The sequence below is a fragment of the Amblyomma maculatum genome, chromosome 9, assembly GCF_055883805.1.
Source record: "Amblyomma maculatum isolate TAMU_Amacu chromosome 9, ASM5588380v1, whole genome shotgun sequence".
Classification (NCBI taxonomy): Eukaryota; Metazoa; Arthropoda; class Arachnida; order Ixodida; family Ixodidae; genus Amblyomma; species Amblyomma maculatum.
The window spans coordinates 2099492-2109677 of NC_139352.1; positions in this window are offsets into that span (position 1 = coordinate 2099492).

Genomic DNA, 10186 nt, shown 5'->3' on the forward strand with positions numbered 1-10186 from the left:
TGTGGTTCAATAAACTGCAGAATTCGCGCTAAGAAAGAAAGCCTGTGAACTTCAATAGTTCTGCATCCACATACAACAAGCAAATCGTATCCAATAGATGACTTTCGTATGTGAGCCTCTCAAACTATTCCGGCAGTACTGTATGTACCACCTTGGCTACTTATCCCCACGTTACCCAAGCCTTATGCTAACGCTGGTTTCTCCTAAGCCAGTAGCTTCGAGTAAATGCCGATTTATTCAAAAATATCAACTTTTCAATAACGTCTCTGTTTATTAGGTGGAGTGTATAGCAAAATAATAGTAGCATGTAAGTGTTAAACTGGAATTTCCGTGGATGCTACATCATTCCGCCAGATGTTGTTATGTGGGACTTGAAATCATGCATATAAAACAAACTGCGTGTATTGAAAAGGAATGCATCGTTGTGTAAAAACGATGTCAAAATTGTTCGCCATGTCTCTTGGTTGGATGATACACAGCGGTAATGCTTTCAGCGTCTAGTGAAACCAATTATGTGGAGCGATGGTACCACAAAAGTGAGAAGAGGAAGTTACAGAAAAGAGGTGCGCGAATTCAGTGCGGAATGTGTGGAATAAAAATACTTTCAAACATTTTGCAGGACACTTAAGGTTCGCCTTAAGTGTCCTCAGCGTTAAAAGCTCCCGTTTGCTGTTCCCCCCAGAAGATACTCTTTCGCGTATGTCCATTTTGCTACTAGCTTAATCATCAGCGTTAAAAGCTCCCGTTTTCTGTTCCCCCCAGAAGATACTCTTTCGCGTATGTCCATTTTGCTCCTAGCTTAATCACACATCCCTTAATTATTGACTATTTTATCTCACACATAGTCGTTAGCATACATTTATAGTCTACCACATTATAAGATCACCCGGCGGAGATACAAAGTCCCGCTCTTTAACAGCTCGGTTAACAGCTCTTTAACAGTGAACGTCGTGGCTTTGGGGCGGCGTGTCTGACTCAGGATTCAAACGTCCCGGACGATGCATTCCATTTCACACTCTCATCGTGACGTCACGTAAACCGCTGACCAATCAGCGTTCGAACATGGCATCTGCAGACCATCATCTTCCAAAGGCGTTGTCAACGAATAATATAGTGGCATATGCCTCTAGCAGGGGATATGGCATATGACATTATTCTATGATTGACGGCCCCGCGTTTTCTAGAGAAACGCGTTATAATACGAGTGGTGAGGTGAAGGACAATTTCACATGGTCGCAGCCTTTACGTGTGTCTGGCCGTGAAATAAAAACAAAGTGGCAAGAAGCACGACACTCGAAGTGTAGAACAAAAACGCCCTGATGCTGCTTTTGTTGAGCCATATTCTCTGCAAAAAGAAACAAACTGCACGCAGACAAGGTTCGTAAATAATTCAACGCGTCAAAGATGGAATAAAAGCATGTATAACCAACTAGGCCCAGTTCTCGTTGTTTTAGAAGCACTGAGTCCCCCGGCCAGGTCTGGGCACGCGCAAATCTAATCAAGTCTAATAAGATCGGCCTCGATGATCACATCAGTTGCACCGAGTAAGAATAATTGGCTCTAAGTGTGCTCTCTCTCATTTTACAAGGTACAAAGCGCGGACGGTTACCATGCAGTCCGTTCAAGAGCATGCGTGAAGCCCCTTTTCCCCCATCGCTATTCGCCGCGCCACGTGATGGGAAATGCTCATTCGAGAGTCACGAAGCGCAGTCCTATAGGCCGACAGAGGTATTGCCACACAGTGAATGAGCAATAGACAGGAAGATTTTAAGGGTGGCTTCGTGCGTAATTGGAAGCTAATTGAAACGGACTTCCAGGCCTCGCTATGTAAGTGCAGACACCCATTTTCCGGTTGGAAAACTGCAGATTACCTGTATGCATGGGCTATGCTATGGTAAAGTTTGAGTGCGCGTTTTGAACAGGGTGAAGCATGGTGGGCATAATTGAATGCTCTTTTGACTATGATCAGGTAACAAATGCTGCCACTGAAAGATAATGGAAGCTGGGATTAGTTCTAATAGGAGCATTGCGACACATCTCAGTACAACTACAGCCTATCAGTACACCCAGCTGCAAACTACGAGAGAAAATTAGTGACAAATTCACGGTACCAGACGTACAAATTATCACTAATTCAAAAATGTATATCTTATATTTGTACGCAGCACTTTTGTAAATATGCAATGAAAATGGACGACTACGCTTCAAAACAAAAAAATGACGACGATTACAGTACTTTGTAATGCGAAATTTGAGCGCAGCTCGTCAGCTGGTTCAGCTTTTCTATAGATTCAGGCAACTAATTCGAGCAAGACATATATGTACAATTACAGAAAACTGGTTACGAGGGACAATGGCGACGACGACGCGAAACCCAGGAACAGTTAAAGTTAAGTTAAATTGGTTCACAGGAAGGGAAAGGCGCAGTAACTGTCACACTTGCTCTGTGGACACCCGAACCGCGCCGTAAGGGAAGGGAGGAAGGTGGGAATGAAAGTGGAAAGAGAGAAAGAGGAGCCGTAGTGGAGGGCTACGGAGTAATTTCGACCACCTGGGGATCTTTAACGTGCGCTGACATCGCACAGCACACGGACGCCACTTCGTTTCGCCTCCATCGAAACGCAGCCGCCGAGGCCGGGATTCGATCCCGGGAACTCCGGCACAGTAGTCGGGCGTCTTACCACTGCACCACCCCGGCGGGGCCAGGAACAGGCGCCAAAGAGCTTAATGCTGGAACGATGCCATTCGAGACATATTTTGAAAAGCGAAGTTTTTTTTTTTTTTTTTACCGTGGTGAACTAGGTGTATATAAGCAAGCTACATCAAAATATGATGCTTTTCTCTGTGATTGTGTGAATTCTCGGTTACTGCACATGTTACCCTGCAGTTCGGTGTGGGCGCTCGCATTATTCATGAATTATCTTTGCAGTGTGCACCATTTGTGGTCGCGTCTTCCACTTGAGCTGTGAAGCCTGCCTTTCATAATTGTTTCACACGAATGTAAAGGCGAAGTGTTGGTCACTTGTTTCTGTGGACACCTGAATCGCGCCGTAAGGGGAGGAAGGAAGGTGAGAGTGAAAGTCCCCTTGAGCTGTGAAGCGTGCCTTTCATAATTTGTTCACATGAATGGAAAGGCGCAGTATCTGTCTCACTCGTTTTCTGTGGACACAGCAACCGCACCGTAAGGTAAGGAAGGAAGGTGGGAGTGAAAGTGGAGCTGGTTACGAGGGACAACGCCGACGCCACCGCGAAACCCAGGAACGGGCGCCAAAGAGCTGCGCTCTAAAACGACAGGATGTCATGTCCATACAATGCGGACAATAATGTTGCAAACAGTATTAGAGCGCAGAACGACCAAGCACGACTACTTTTCGTTTTTGACGTTCTGACAGACGATCGCTACTTGCGTTTTGTATCAGCGCAGAGATATCGAACTAACCATGCGGAGAAATGGCTCAAATACCAAACTATCAGGCTGATGAACATCAACTCTTTGTGTACTGTACTTTTCCACGAAAAAAAACATCGCAAGTGCGCTAAACATACGCAACTACAGAAAAATTCATTGTCACAAAAGTTCGAACACTTTGACAGTTTTTCTCATTCTTAGACTTACGATAAGATTAATAGCATATCAAATTAACATGATGCCGTTTGGGCCTGTGACATTGTAGCGAAGGATGAACATTATTTCGATCAAATGGTACACCTGCGTCTGTTACGTTCATGATATTGTTGTGTTTCACCAAGACTACCGTATCCATCTTTAGTGCATGGAATGCTTGCCCGACTCATGCTTGCCTTCAACTACATTTGAAAAAAAAAATTAAATACTTCGCAGCTAGGGTGCTCAGTATATTGGGCCACGTAGTCTCAAATGCCAGTGTTCTTCCTAATCCAGCTAATCCTAATTCAAGGTGATACATTCTTTTCAAGATTGCTTGTTGTTGCAATCGGAGATATCTGCTTTTTCTGATTGGTGTGCGAAGAATGGACTTACCTTTAATTCTTCCAAAACTAGGGTTGTCTAATTTACTCGTAAAACGAAAAGCTTTCTCTACCATTATTCTGTGGATTCTGTGCTGTTGGACAGGGTTGGTGAAATTAATGACCTTGGTGTACTTTTTGACCGCACCCTCAGCTTCACCTCTCATACCAAATGCATTGCTCAGCGGGCTATGCGGACACTCGGATTCGTCTGCAGACTTTCGAGAGAGTTCCGTACTCCACTTCCATTCCTAAAGCTGTACCTGTTCATATGCTTGCCGCTTTTGGAGTACGCGGCGGTTGTTTGTAGTGGCACTTGTAAATCGAACTGGAACAAGGTTGACAGAGTGCAGCAAAATATTTTACAGATATTTCGATATCGCATTCCTTCCTCAACTTCCTCCTCTCGCTCCACCAAGAGTACTCTACTGAATCTTCCTTCTCTTAACTGCCGTCGTGTCAGAGTAGATATAATGTTTCTGTACCAGCTCCTTCATAGCCACATTATGTGCCCTCAGCTCTTACATCTATCTGCGCGTTCCGCGAAAGAGCCTGAGGGAATTCAGACCGTTTCAAGTTTCTCCGTCTCTTCCTTCCCATTCCCCTCTGGACAGAATGCAGTGGTTATTTACCTCTTTTTGTCCTCACCTTGACATCTTCCAAAACTCGCTCTGTTCATTTATTTGGATGTACGTAGCGTTGTATTCTAAATAGTGCTTTATCACGTATAACTCCCACTTTCTAGCCTCAAATATTGTATTTACTTCCCTTTTTGCTTTTTCTCCTGTTCAATGCTGTTTGTATCTTGAACTGCTTTTTATCCGTTTCGTACTGATATTTGAACTATAAGCTTTATATTCGAACCTTACTGTCCCGCGTTCAATTCTATTCCTTTATTGTATTTTCCTGTATTTCTAACCTGTGTTTTAAGTACCACGCACTTGTTGCGCCTGGAATGGTTGTTTACTTCATGTATATTTCTATATTACTATAATCAATGTCAGTTATTTATTGTTGTTTTTTTCTCTCTATCTACCGTTCCTTTTTTTTTCTTTCTTTCGTGATGTGCTCAACAATTCTCTCAGTGTATATAAGAGATGGTACTCAATGATTGCTTTCTTTCCGTGACACTTTTCGTACGTCTCAGTTTCATTTCATGTGTTATTTATTTCTTGTTTTGTGTTCTCTCTGCGTGTGTAAACTTGTTTGTGTATTTTACTTTTTTTCTTTTTTTTGTGCTGCAGCACGAAGACCACATGGTTGTTCCTGCTCACATTAAATAAAAGATTTATTATTATTATTATTATTATTATTATTATTATTATTATTATTATTATTATTATTATTATTATTATTATTATTATTATTATTATTATTATTATTATTATTATTATTATTATTATTATTATTATTATTATTATTATATACGGCTCGTTCGGGTGAAAATTCGGCACCGTCGGCGTTGCCGTCACCTTAAGAAAGAATTGATGAAAAATATAAATATATAATCACGTATATATAAATATATACGTGATTTCGCATCAAAATTTTGGCGACGCCGCACTTTGCGCAGCGTTCAGGCTGGCGGGATACCATGTGGCTTTCCTTTTGCCATCCGTCTGTTGGGCATATTGGAGGCCAGTTTGCGATAGGCATTCGAAATGACGATATATGTATCTACCTCAAATATATGTCCTTAATTTTAAGTGTTGAAGAGGGGTTTATTGGGGGTTATTCGAAGGACTGGAGACGGCAACCGGTGACGCAAGACGAAGCACAATATTGTCCGAACAAGACAGTCCGAGCTCTCCGTGCGCGCGCCAGCTGACGCTGCGTCTTCATCGTCGTTAGCGTCGGCGCTGTATCATCTTTTTCCTTACAGCGTAGATGTCCAGCGAGAATTGAGAACGATACTGCGCCTTGATTTCCTCCAAAATCAAAGTAACTAAAGCGGTTTAAACTTTGCCAAACTCGGTGCCAGTCTCTGAATGACAGGCACTCGTGAAAAGCGGTGTTGATGGCGCTGTAACGTAAGCGTCCTCCTACATGTTTACCGCGCTCTGACAAACGGCTGACATGCTCGATATGCATATAACTCAGACAAAATTACTTGATTTGCCACTTATACACTTAAAATACCAGCGAACAAACTACCAATTGGTTCCATTGCATCCTTCTGCTTTAGAGTGGTGATAATATTTGGATGTACACCATTTCTGCACTGTCACCTCGGCGATTCCCTGCTGACGTCCTTCCAGGCTTCTATGTATGCCGAATAATGCCGCCAGCCTTCGCGTGCACCAACTTCAAGGACGGAACAACAACAGCAGAAAAGCCACGGAAGCGCCACTGCAATTCCCTTTTACCATCAATCCAGACCAGGCACTCAGCAAAAGGAAGAGGTGCCCCCCCCCCCCCCTTCAAATTCATGTTCGAAATCTCATGAGAGTGGTGCTGTGGACTAGTTGGTTTAACACTGCATTATTCGTATGTAATCTTTTGCGTAATGCAGTAACCGATACGTCTCAGTCCGCCAGAGGTCGTCACTGCTAAAGCTTTCGCATTCTCGTTATTGACATGGCTAGTGCATACCATGGTTCTACATGCGTAGTTGAAATAATTAGTCTTTACAACTATCGCAGTCCTGGTTCTAAGGAGGGCCTTTTAAATGCTCATAAAGTATCTGTGCCGCTGCCGGGCAGCATAAGCTCCACCGTTTTTGAGGTTAGGAGGAGCAAACTTCACATGCCTCATGCGAGCTCCTTTCTTTGTTCCAGAGTCTCCATACAACAGGGGCTACATACAGAGGCTGTGCTTTGAGACGGCAATTCGGAATGCTGCGGTTGGCAACATCAGGCCAGCGAGGGAAAGTGCACGCGGCGCCTTTGGAATGTCAACGCGAAAGATTTAACAATGGTGTGCCGCGAACGCGAGGCCAGTCCGGCGAAGGTGGCTCTTCGTTGCATCTGTCCACCAGTAGAACCATGCATTCTTCTCTTCGAAAGCTAAACATTCTGAAAGCCTGTCTTGTTGGGTTTGGCAGCGACCCCGAATAATGTCATCCGCACAAGAGGCAACCTTCATTCTGTGTGCCTAGAGGGTATTCGCTAGTCGCCGGCAAATTTACAAAGGAAAGAAAAAAATACTACAGCAAACGCACCCCCTCATGTGCCGACACTGCGGCTCAACAGGCTACAATAGTAATTGTTTCTTGGCAACCACCCAAGAGCCACCATACAACCACCAAAAAAAATCAGAGCACTACAGAATCTGCATTGGAGTAATGTGCGAAAGCACGGATGCTGCTGTTTGTTGCTTCTGGTTGCTTCTAGTTGCTTAATCCACTTCTTTTTTACCCATTTTAGTCTTTAGTACTTTCGAATTGCTCGCCAATCCCTTCCTGTGCATTTTGTCGCCACTACTTCCGGTTGCGTGACATCACATCCTCTACGTCACATGAATTCACTTCTTGTTTACCCCTTTTAGTCTTTGGTACTTTCAAATTGTGTACCAATCCCTTCCTATGCACTTTTTCGGCTCTACTTCCTGTTTCCTAACGTCACATCCCTGATGTCAGATTAATTCACTTCTTTTTTACCTATTTTAGTCTTCGGTACTTTAAAAATGCGCGGCAATTCCTTCCTATCTGCCCTTTTTCGGCTCTACTCCCGGTTGTGTGACATCACATCTTTGACGTCACCCTAATTGACTGCCTTTATTAACTACTTTAGCCATTGGTACTTTCAAATTGCGCTCCAATCCCTTCCTATGCCCTCTTTTGGCTCAAATTCAGGTTGCGTGACATAACATCCTTGACGTCAATTTACCTGACTGACTTAACTATTTGAGTATTTGATACATTCAAATGTGGCGCCAAACCATTGGCTAATGAGACCATTTTCGTGTTTACTTTTACGTTTCTGCCTCTAATTATTTACCTAATTAACTTACTAGCCTAATTATTTTCCGGACACAACATTACGTCCCCCTCTATCGATTGACACCACTCATTAATCTCTACCACTTATGAATTACTCACAACTGCTGTGGGTACGATTTTGCGTGCTTTGCCTCTAATTTACCTAATGGCCTAATTATTTTTTAACACAACATTACGTCACCCTCTATCGATTGACACCCCTCATTACCCTGAACCGTTTCTCAATTACTCAAAACTGCTGCGGACAACTTTTACATTTCTTTCCTGTAATTAACTTTCTAATTTCCTTATTGACCTAATTATTTTTTCGGACACAACATTATGTCACCCTCTATTGAGCGACACCACTCATTAACCTCTACCACTTCTCAATTACCCACAACTGCTGCGGACACGATTTTGCTGACGAGGTCTCCGGACGCGGTCTGCGGACAGAAATCTGTGAATATAGCGAAGTAATGCTTTCGCAATTATAAAAAGCTATCAGAACCTTCGGAGAGGAAGAAAAATTCGTCCTTCTCTGGGGTTCTTTAGGGGTCCCAACCTGCGACCGCCATGTGTCTGGGGCCGTGCTCTCTGTGATTGCGGGTTCAGAGCCTGGGGTGGATTGACTTTCTGTTGTAGACATGACTGTGCTGAGGTGAATGCTGAAGTATAGTCGCTTTCTTATTACAGAATAATCTTTACGTTAGATGGTGACACAATTTCTGTAGAAGAGAATGATATTTATTACCGTTAGACGGCAGATGCGGTCATTGAGAGGTACCCCCAAGTCCTTCTTTCTGGGACACATTTTAATTCCAACGGAAAGAGGTTTATATGCACGTATAGGTCTTGCCTAACCTTCAGATGCATTACAGAAATTTGCTTTTAACAGTACTTCATGCGATGCAGCCAGTGACCAAAACTGCCAAAGAGTACATATGGGCTCCTTCTTTAAACTATACGCCAACAGTGAAATGTTGTAACATATTTTACATATAATTAATATAAATGGTCTAAGTTTCACATGCATGCCAGAATTTTATTCCTGCAGTTTGTCCTGTGCTTATGACCAATAAATCCGATGCAGTGGCTGTGTTGTCAGGGCGCTCAGTTTCTGAAACCAAGGACGCAGGGCGGGATCGAATCCCGGCCGCGGCAGCCGCTTTTCGACGGGGGTGGAAAGCAAGGCGCCCTTGTGCTGTACGATGTCAGTGTACGTGAACGTTGGTGTACGGTAAAGAACCTCTAATGGTCGCAATTCTCTGAGCCCTGCCCTGCGGCTTCCCTCCTAGCCTGAGTCGTTTTGGGACGTTAGGCACTATAACCCAATCGCTACCGATTTACCGGTAGGTAAAACTCTCATAGAAAACCAATTGGGTGCATTTTTGAAAGCCCTGCCGCGGTGGCGCAGTGGTAAGACGCCTGAATACTGTGCCGGGGTGCGGGTTCAATCACGACTGCCGGCGGCTGCGCTTCGATGGAGGCAAAACGAAGTGGCGTTCGTGTACTGTGCGATGTCAGTGCACGTTAAAGATCCCCATGTGGTCGAAATTACACCGGAGCTCTCCACTATGGCACCCCTTTCTCTCTTTCAACTTTCACTCCCACCTTCCTCCCTTCTCTTACGGCGCGGTTCAGGTTTCGACAAGAGTGGCAGATACAGCGCCTTTCCTTTCCTGTGAACAAATTATTATTATTATTATTATTATTATTATTATTATTATTATTATTATTATTATTATTATTATTATTATTATTATTATTATTATTATTATTATTATTATTATTATTATTAATTTTTGAAAGTAAATAAAGAACTGCAACCCGCTGAGGAAATATTTGGGTATATATCGATATTTTCAGGAATTTCTCCAATATTTTCGGATATAGCATTTTCTCACTGGTGAATGCTAACTGCACCTCGAAAGGCAAATTTTGCAGGAACTGAGAGGAAAACTTTGAAACAAGGACGTTTTTACTGGACCGAAGCTAAAGTGGAATTTTTCGAACAAATACTTAATGGTGACGAAAATTGGCAAAAAAAAAAAAACTTCGTCATGGGCGATGTTGACTGCAGTAATATGCTCCCTGAAGCTGAGATAGGGCATTTTGTTATCATGTGTAGAGCCTTCCAGCCCGCAGTATACAATACTGCAGCGGAAGTCTAAAATTCTCTGCGTTGAAAAAAATGAACAGGACTACGTTGATCTTCCAGATGTAGCATTAAATAAAACGACCTTACTTCACTTGTGGATGGGGCAGAGAGTAATTTAT